Here is a 9,248-nt window from a genome sequence, read left to right on the forward strand (position 1 = left end):
TGGGGCAAGGAGCAGTGGGGATTGGATTGGATTGGGGTGGGAAGTCCTCAGGGGGCAGTGAGGAGCTGGAGAATGGGGGAGTCAGATAGGGGCAAGACCTGAGCTATGCCTGGCTGTTTTCTTCCCTCTCCGGCCCTCCCTACAATTTCTGTACCCTGAGGCGACCCACTTTGTTATATATGCAGAATTCAACATTGTGCTCATTGACGCCGTGAGAAAGTTGCAAGTTACAAATTCTACTAGCAATGTCAAATAAATCAGAAAAAAAAGAGAGCTGCACAAACACTGTTTCCAAAGATGCCTAAGTGATGTTTGTGCAAACACTTCACAAACACAACCTTGCGGCTGGGTTCTTTTGTATTTCATACAGCTCCGCTGCCTGTGGAATTAGTCCTGGTAAGCTACAGCCAAACTTTTACCTGCAAACATGTTACACTTACAAATGAGCCAAGAAAACCTAGAAAACCTATTTCAAGCACGTGCCTGCTCTTATTGAAATCAATGCCACCTGCCACTGAATCTTGTGGCTACAGGGGTTATTCTAAAAAATGTACAAGAATAGGGGAGAAGGGTTTCTTATATTAAACTTTGAGCACTTGCTTTTCTTTGATTACTAGTCATAGAACACACCCCCTTCCATAAGTGTTCATCTATCTTGACCAAAAGATGATTCGCATCATGTTACTTCATTTTATTTTGTTAGATTTTCAGAACTAAGGTTAATGCTCAACATCTATTCAAAAATCAGTACGTGTTAGTAGCTCAGAATACTCTCTCAAGTGACATTTTGGCATGAGAATTCTCATGCTTACTCTGAGACCACCATTCATTTTTAAATGTATATTATAAATGACAAAAAACAAAGACAAAACCCTACAGAAATAAAGCACCTTCTTAAGGACACATGTTAGTACAAAGATTTTACACGTAGGAAGAAGGAGAATGACACTTACTGAGTGAAGCTTGTTTCTCTAGAAAACAAGGACAAACAAATCAATGATTATTGGGGGGTTTCTCTTTCCAGGATCTACATGCAGGGTGCGGTTCCCAACACTGCCTAAGTGACTAGGGCAAGGAAGTCCCGATGTCCCCTACATCATTTAGGCAGCTTTGGAAATCCTACTTGCCAAGGATTATACACATGAAATGGAGCTGGAGAAATGTTCTGAGGTAACTAGGATGAAGTTTAATAGGGACAAATGCAAAATACACCACTTAGGAAGGAACAGTCCGTTTCACACATTCAGAATGGGAAGCAACTGCCTAGGGAGGAATCCGGCAGAAAGAGACCTAGGGGACCACAAGCTAAACAGGAGTCAACAATGAGACACTGTTGCAAAAAAAAGATTTGGGCTGCATTAACAGGACTGTGGTGAGCAAGACACAAGAAGTCATTCTTTTGCGCTGCTCTGGGCTGATCAGACCTCAATTGGAGTATTGTGTCCAGTTCTGGGCACCACATTTCAGGAATGATGAAAAGTCAAGAGAACATGGCCTGTGAAAGAAGACTGAAAGAATTGGGCTTGTTTAGTTTGGAAAGGAGAAGACTGAGAGGGGACATAATAGTGGTTTTTAGGTATCTAAAAGGGCGTCACAAGGAGAAGGGGAAAAATTGTTCTCCTTGGCCTCCGAGGATAGGACAAGAAGCAATGGGCTGAAACTGCAGCACGGGAGGTTTAGGTTGGACATTAGGAAAAACTTCCTACCTGCCAAGGTGGTGAAACACTGGAATAAGCTGCCAAGGGGGTTGTGGAATCTCCATCCCTGGAGATATTTAAGAGCTGGTTGGACAGACACCTGTCAGGGATGATCTAGACCATTCTTGGTCCTGCCGTGAGGGCAGGGAACTGGACTCAATGGCCTCTTGAGGTTCCTTCAGTTCTAGTAATCTTTGATTCTGTGAAATTGGCCTATGCTGCACAGGGCTAATGCAAAACCCTCTGTACTACTCATTGCTTGTATAACCACCACCAGGTGGATTTGAACCTGGGACCTTGGGAGCTGACTAGAGGAGCCTCTACCCTCTGAGCTAAAAGCCAAAGTTACATGAATGGGTTACATTTGCACAGGCAGAGTGGCTGTGAGCCAGAGTGCCAGCGCCTGCACCCCCTCCAGCATGTCACACGCAGAGTGTTTACACCGGCCCTAGAATGTTTAGAATAACGGTGATTTTGATGCATCCCACAAAGGCAAAAAGGTTTAATTTCCCCCTTCTTTGCAGAAAATCCCTTGTGAATGTCCCTGTATGTCCTGCTCCAACATTTACCTTTGAGTTTGAAGAGATAAACAATCAGGGCAAAGGAGCCCAGCAAAGCCACCAAGATCACTCCTAGAGACACCTTCCAGGGATTCACCTTAGGGAAAAAGGGATCTGAAAAACACAAGCCCAGAGGCACTCACATTACTTACTAAGCAGGGACAGAGCTCTGATGACTCCATTGTGTATAAGGCCAGCCCCCGTGGGACCGGTCTGACACAAAGGAGGGAATGTGGCCCCATCGGCACCGCACCAAACACCACAAACTGATGTTAAAATGTCTCCAACTAAGACAGCCACCAAATTTGCACATTGGTGTATGAGTGAGCCTGGCTGGGCGTGCAATGAGAGACAACGCTCGCTCTCCAGTCCCTGGGGCAGTGGGATGGGACTTGTGAGATCTGCCGTGGGAACGTGGACAAGCCCTTTCCCCTCTCTGTAGCTCCATTTCCTGGCCAGCTTTCCTGGGGTCCTGATGATTTAGACACTTGTTCGTTGTAGCAGGAACAGACTGTCGTTCTGGCTATGGCTAGATTGCGTCCGTCGGCAGAGGGATGCAAATAAAGCACTTCACAAGTGCAAATGAGCCCAGGATATTTAAATATCCTGGGCTTCATTTGCATACTCACGTTCCGGCGCTGTGCCAATCAAGCACCAATTCAAAAATGAAACCGCAGTTTAGCCGCGGTTCTGTCGACAGCGGGGAGCTTTTTCGACAGATCCTGTACTCCTCGGTTTTTGAGTCTTTGATCAGCGGGTGTTATGCCAAGGAGAACAAGTACCAGTGTTAAAGAACACTCAGAAACTGTCAGGTTGTCTGAAAACAAGAGCTTGTAAGTCCACTACTTCCCCCATAATTTGTAAATGAATCATAATCACAATTCATCCCAACTACTGTGCGGGGAACTATTCCTGATTTGTGGTTCTCCTTAAATCTCAGGTCTAAATCTCACCACCTCTTCCTATGCAAGCGTACTCTCCTCCTCCCTGGCCTCAATGCTCCCTCTTCCCTGCAATGAAATCAAAGCAGAATACCACTGCCACCATCTCACTGCTCAGACTGCATTATTGGCCGCTTTATAGCCCTCTATTGGCTTCCCTTTCCCAAAGCAGCAGACATGAACCTCTTGTCTTCACCCCTCCAGGTCACCCCACCTACCAACCCTGCATAGCACCATAAGGCCAGGTGCCGGGTTCAGTTCATGGATTGTGTCAACTTCAGTCCCCCCGTTCTAGGTGTCTTCAACAAGGTATGTTGGGTTTTCACACACGCTGCCCCACAAAGTGGGAAACACTGCAGGCAAGGCCCATAAAGACACCATCTTGTCCTGCTTTTGGTTTCTCCTCAAAAGTCACCTCTGCAATGATGCAAATTGAGAGCATCTAGGTTGTGCATGGCAATCAGAGCTGGGAGCATCACCATGTCAGTCAGAGCTTAAGAAACGATATCGGTGGTGATGAAATCTGGGTCCCACAGAACTCAATCAAAGCTTTGCCATTGACGTCTGTGGGCCAGAGATTTGCCTGGAGTTTGAGCCTTGCAACAGAGTGAAGAGTTGTCCCTTCACCCATAAATGGTCAATAGAATATCTAACAATTATACATCTGTGCGGGAGTGGAAGGATGTTTGGCAGTTTGTCTCCTGCGCCTTCCCTTTACTGTTCAGTCAAATACAGTTCAAGGTTTCAGGTGAGTTATTCAAAATCTTTCAGTCAAAGGAAGCAAACAGAACATAACACATTCTTCAGCCAGATCAGTGTCCTTATGTCCTTTCTGGCAGAGATATAAAGTAACTAGATTGGTCTGATTACTCTGCATAGTATAGGCAGGAATTTCAAAAGTGCCCAATATTTACTCTACAACAGAAAACATTTCTGGACAGCAGAGCTATGGGAGTTGGGGTTGTGATATTTTATCAACAGAGCTTTTCTGACAGAAGCCCAACTGCAGTCATAGTTATACTAGAAATCCTGCACTTACACGCCTGTATAGGTTATAATTGCTTTGGGAGTCTGGCGTAAAATAGACTAGCAAAAGTACAGCTTCGCCAGTACAGCTGTGTCCACACCAAGGCCATTTCCTGTGGGGTGTCAATCCCAGCCAGGGAAGCCCCCAGGGCAGAGCCGTTGTTCCGGCTGTAGGGCCAGTTCCCTTCAGTTGTGGAGAAATAGAAGCATTTCCCCCATTGCTCGACCCAGCTGTCCAGGCATATGGGGCCCTGCACATCTGGAGAGCGCCCAGATAACGACACTGAAATGAGACAGGAACGGGTGGGGTGAGGGGTCCTGCCTGAGGACGGGCAGAAATGATCCCGGCGCCCTAGGCTGCTGAGACTCCTCTGACCCTGGCAGGTGCTGGGGGGGTGTGAAGGAGCCAGGAGGATGCTGGGAATCCAGCCCCCAAAGGGGCTGGGCTCTGCCCTGTGGGCGAGGAGCAGCCCAGAGCCAATGGACTTTCCAGTCACTGAATGCCCGGCCAGGCTGGGCCCAGGCCCCCTCTGGTGTCAGTAACGGGGGGATCAGCCACTGTCAGGCCTCTCAGCAGGAGACGCCCCTCTGGGGCTGGGCTGCCCCAGTGTCTACTGGGCTGGAGGGGGCTGAGACCCCAGTGCGGCTGGAAGCGCCAGTGCCCCTGGGGAGGGGAACAGCAGCCAGGTGGGGGAGGGGTCCCCTTAGGACTGGCCCCTCTCAGCATCCCCTGCGCTGATCATCTCTCTCCTTCCCCGCAGAGGGTGAAGGGAGCCCAGCTGCCCTGTCAGGTGAAGGTTTCACACAGAGCCTGGCCTGGCATGGAGGGCGGGACCCAGCCCTGGGGAGGTCGGGGTGGGGGGAGCTGGGTTTTGGGGGCAGGGGAGGGTTAATACAGAATTACCCAGGGCTGGGAAAGGAAGAGAGGAAGTCTCCAGCCACCCCTGGGAACACTCAGACCCCTCTGTGCGCCCCTGGGATTCCCTGCCCAGAGCCGGGGAGCAGCAGAGTTGGGCCCTGACACCCCTCCCCCTCCGCTGTTCTAGGATAACCTGCTGCACCATAAAGACAAATCTGACTACTGGATCGGCCTCCGGAAGGACCAGGGGTCGACCTGGAAATGGGCCAATGGCACCGAATTCAACCACCTGTGAGTCTTTGCCGCCATCCCCACATCTCTGAGCTCCCTGGGCTTTGGGTCCCTGGTGTTTGAGGTGCAGAATTCAGGCCGAGCTCCCAGCCAGTGCTGTGGGAGCAGCCAGAGAGCGCTTGGGGATGTGTGTGCTCAGTGTGTTAGTGATGGGTGTGAGCCAGTATTTCCTGCTTGGTGATGGGCCAAAGCCTCCTTGTCTGTCTGGCTGTAATGAGGCATCGACATGGAAGAGGCTGGACAGTGTTAGTTCTGGGTCCCTGAGGCTGCTGTAGCCCAGTTCCAACGACAGGCCTGGCTCAATGACGTCTCAGGTCTGATTTCAGTGGGAGCTGGGTGAGATCAAACACCCAACCCCCACCTGAGCCGATCACAGGGTGTGAATCGTAGAATGGCAGAATAGGCCTCACTGGTGGCGATGGGGTGTGCAAATCTCACCATAAGCTGCACCATGGAATCTAGATAGAAATTCCCTGCTTGAACCCTAAGAGCACAGCAGTAGGGAAGTGCCACCAAACTCCCCGTGCTGGTCAGGTGTGTGATTGTGAAAAGCCCAGCGAGATGAGAGGGGCTACAAAGCAGAAAACCCAATAATAATACTGGAGGGTTTCAGCTCTCCCCATGTTGCCTGGGTACGTGCCAATTCAGGAGGGAGTTCTGAAGGAACTCAGCAAAGAAATTGCAGCGCTGCCAACAGTGTGTAACCTCGTACTTACATTTACCTTTGCACCACATGACTGGAGGGTCACTAGTGTTTTCTGAGGCTCACAGATATTCAACAACTAGACTTAACTTCAATGCCAGGCAAACAGTGGTAAAGACCAGAATTAACAGACACAGAAGTGAATGGGGTATATTTGAAGAAGGATGGACAAAGCTTTTGTAAAGGGACATCATGCCTCATCAAGCATGTGTTCAAGGGGGATCCAGTGGATATAGTGTCCTTTGATTTCCAGAAAGCCTTTGACAAGGTCCCTCACCAAAGGCTTGTAAGTAAGTTGTCATGGGAAAAGAGGGAAGGTCCTTTCAGGGACTGAAGACAGGAAGCATAAATGCTAAGTTTTCAGAATTGGGAGAGGGAACTAGTAGGGACCTCAAGGGTCTGTCTTGGGACCAATCCTATTTAACTTATTTATAAATGATCTGAAGAAAGAGGTAAACCATGAGGTGGCAAAATTTGCAGATGATACTGAACTACTTGAGATAGTTAAGACCAAAGCAGACTGTGAAGAGCTTCAAAAGGATCTCACAAAACCAGGTGAATGGGCAACAAAATGGCAAATGAATTTTAATGTTGATAAATATACAGTAATGCATATCGGAAAAAAATAATCCCAACTATACATACAAAATGACAGCGACAAATATAATTTAATTACAGCTACTCAAGAGGGAGATCTCGGAGTTCTCCACAAACATCCACTTAGTGTGCAGTGGCAGTCAAAAAAAGCAAATAGAATGTTAGAAATCATTAACAAAGGGACAGAGAATTAGATAGAAAATATCTTATTGCCTCTGTATAAAGCCATGGGATGCCCACATCTTGAATACTGTGTACAGATGTGGTTGCCTCATCTCAAAAAAAATATATTGGCATTGGAAAAGGTTCAGAATAGGGCAATAAAATGATGAGGGGTTTAGAACAGGTGCCATATGAAGAGAGACTAAAAAGACTGGAACTTCTCAGCTTAGAAAAGAGGAGACTGAGGGTACACGAAGCTGGGATTTAAATATCCCGTGCTTCATTTGCATAATTGCGTTATGGTGCTATTTCAGAATAGCGCTATTTTGAAATAAAAACGCTGTGAAGATGCAGTTATTTCAAAAGAAAACCCTTCTTCCGAAATAACCCTTGTTTCTTATAAAAATGAGGTTTAAAAGTTATTTCAGAAGAAGGGTTTCCTTTTGAAATAACTGCATCTTCACAGCGTTTTATTTCAAAATAGCGCCATAATGCGATTATGCAAATGAAGCACAGCATATTTAAATCTCCGCTTCATTTACAATTTCAAATGTCTGCCTTTGCATCCCTCTATCGAAAGAGGGTACAAGTGTGGACATACCCTAAGAGGCGATATGATAGAGGTCTATAAAATCATGACTGGTGTGGAAAAAGTGAATAAGAAACATTTATTTACTTCTTCCCATAACATAAGAACTCAGGGTCACTAATTGAAATTAATAGGCATCAGGTTTAAATCCAACAAAAGGACGTTTTTCTTCATGTAGCGCACAGTTAACCTATGGAACTCCTTGCCTGAGGATATTGTAAAAAACATGGCTTGTAACACGGTTCAAGACAGAACTAGATACATTCATGGAGGTTAGGTCCATCAATGGCTATTAGCCAGGATGGGTAGGAATGGTGTCCCTAGCCCGTTTGTCAGGGGCTGGAAATGGATGATGGGGGAGGGATCACTTGATGTTTTTCTGATCTGTTCACTCGCTTGGGGGCACCTGGAAATGGCCACTGTCGGTAGACAGGATGCTGGGCTAGATGGACCTTTGCTCAGACCCTGTCTTGCCGCTGTAACTTTCTTACGCCATCTGTCTACTAGAATTTTGTGAGGGTATAAACAAGCGTGTGGAGAAGAGTGGGTCTGGTGGATCCACTTAGACTTTCTGAAAGTCTTGGGCAAGATCCCTCACCAAAGGTTCTTAAGCAAAAAAACGCTGTTGTGGGATCAGAGGGAAGGTCCTGTCATGGATCAATAATGGGCGGTATGTCTACACTACAGAGTTAGTTCGAACTAACAGACGTTAGTTCGAACAAACTTTCATAGGCGCTACACTAGCGCTCCGCTAGTTCAAACTTAATTCGAACTAGCGGAGCGCTTAGTTCGAACTAGGTAAACCTCATTCTACGAGGATTAAGCCTAGTTTGAAATTACTAGTTCGAATTAAGGGGTGTGTAGCCCCTTAATTCGAACTAGTGGGAGGCTAGTCCTCCCCAGCTTTCCCTGGTGGCCACTCTGGCCAACACCAGGGAAACTCTATTGCCCCCCTCCCAGCCCCGGACCCCTTAAAGGGGCACGGGCTGGCTACGGTACCCGTGCCAGGTGCAAGCCTGCCAGCACCCAGCCAGCAGACCCTGCACCTGGCACGGCTCGAGCCAACCACCCGATGCCCCCCAGCCCTCCCCCTCTTCCCGGGACCAGGCTGGCGGCTCCCGGGAGCTTCCCCGGGACCGCAAGAGGCGGGCACCCGCCTGGGCTAGTGCGGCCATCGTGGACCTCGTCCATGATCTCCGCACTAGGCACAGGAAAGTGGCCGTCTAGGGCAGGAGAGCTGCCAGCCTGGCCACCCAGGAGCAGGTGTGCAAGAGAATCAAGGGGGTCCAGTGAGACCCCCGACACTGAGCCCTGAGCTTCCAATGGCCGTCCTGGGTCAGACCAAAGGTCCATCTATCCCAATAGCCTGTCTGCCGACAGCGGCCAACCCTAGGGACCCTAGAGGGGATGGACCAAAGACAGTGACCAAGCCATTTGTCTCGTGCCATCCCTCTCCAGCCTTCCACAAACCTTGGGCAGGGACACCACTCCTCCCCCCTGGCTAATAGCACTCCATGGACCCAACCTCCATCACTTGATCTCACATCCCTTTAAACTCTGTTCTAGTTCTAGCCTTCACAGCCTCCTGCAGCAAGGAGTTCCACAGGTTGACTCTTTGCTTTGTGAAGAACAACTTTCTCTTACTAGTTTGAAACCTGCTACCCATTCCTTTCCTTTGGTGTCCTCTAGTCCTTCTTTATGGGAACTAATGAAGAACTTTTCTGTATGCACCCTCTCCACACAACTCCTGCTTTTAGAGACCTCTATCCAGTCCCCCCTCCGTCTCCTCTTTTCTAAGCTGAAAAGTCCCAGTCTCTTTAGCC

This window comes from Pelodiscus sinensis, chromosome 19, assembly GCF_052426305.1.
Source record: "Pelodiscus sinensis isolate ZL-2025 chromosome 19, ASM5242630v1, whole genome shotgun sequence".
Lineage (NCBI taxonomy): Eukaryota > Metazoa > Chordata > Testudines > Trionychidae > Pelodiscus > Pelodiscus sinensis.